Source organism: Triticum dicoccoides, chromosome 4B (assembly GCF_002162155.2).
Source record: "Triticum dicoccoides isolate Atlit2015 ecotype Zavitan chromosome 4B, WEW_v2.0, whole genome shotgun sequence".
Taxonomy (NCBI): Eukaryota; Viridiplantae; Streptophyta; class Magnoliopsida; order Poales; family Poaceae; genus Triticum; species Triticum dicoccoides.
The window spans coordinates 17982613-17983060 of NC_041387.1; positions in this window are offsets into that span (position 1 = coordinate 17982613).

A 448-nucleotide genomic window follows, 5' to 3' on the forward strand; every position below is an offset into this window, starting at 1 on the left:
GTGGAATTGTCACGGCAGATGTCCTCTTGCAAGGACTTAGTCGTGGAGCCATCGCAGCTAGGAAGCTTAAAGGGGTTAATCGGGACAAAGGACACGAGAGAGTTATACTAGTTCAGCCCCTTACGGTGATGGAAGGCCTACGTCTAGTTGGGTTGGTATTGATGAGGTTTCGATTACCAGGGAGCGAGATACGATACGCTACTACTACTACTACTACTACTACTACTACTGCTGCTGCTGCTGCTGCTGCTACTGCTGCTGCTGCTGCTGCTGCTGCTACTGCTGCTGCTACTGCTGCTGCTGCTGCTGCTACTGCTCCTGCTACTACTGCTACTGCTACTGCTACTGCTCCTGCTCCTGCTACTGCTACTGCTCCTGCTACTGCTACTGCTACTGCTACTGCTCCTGCTCCTGCTACTGCTCCTGCTCCTGCTACTGCTACTGCTCC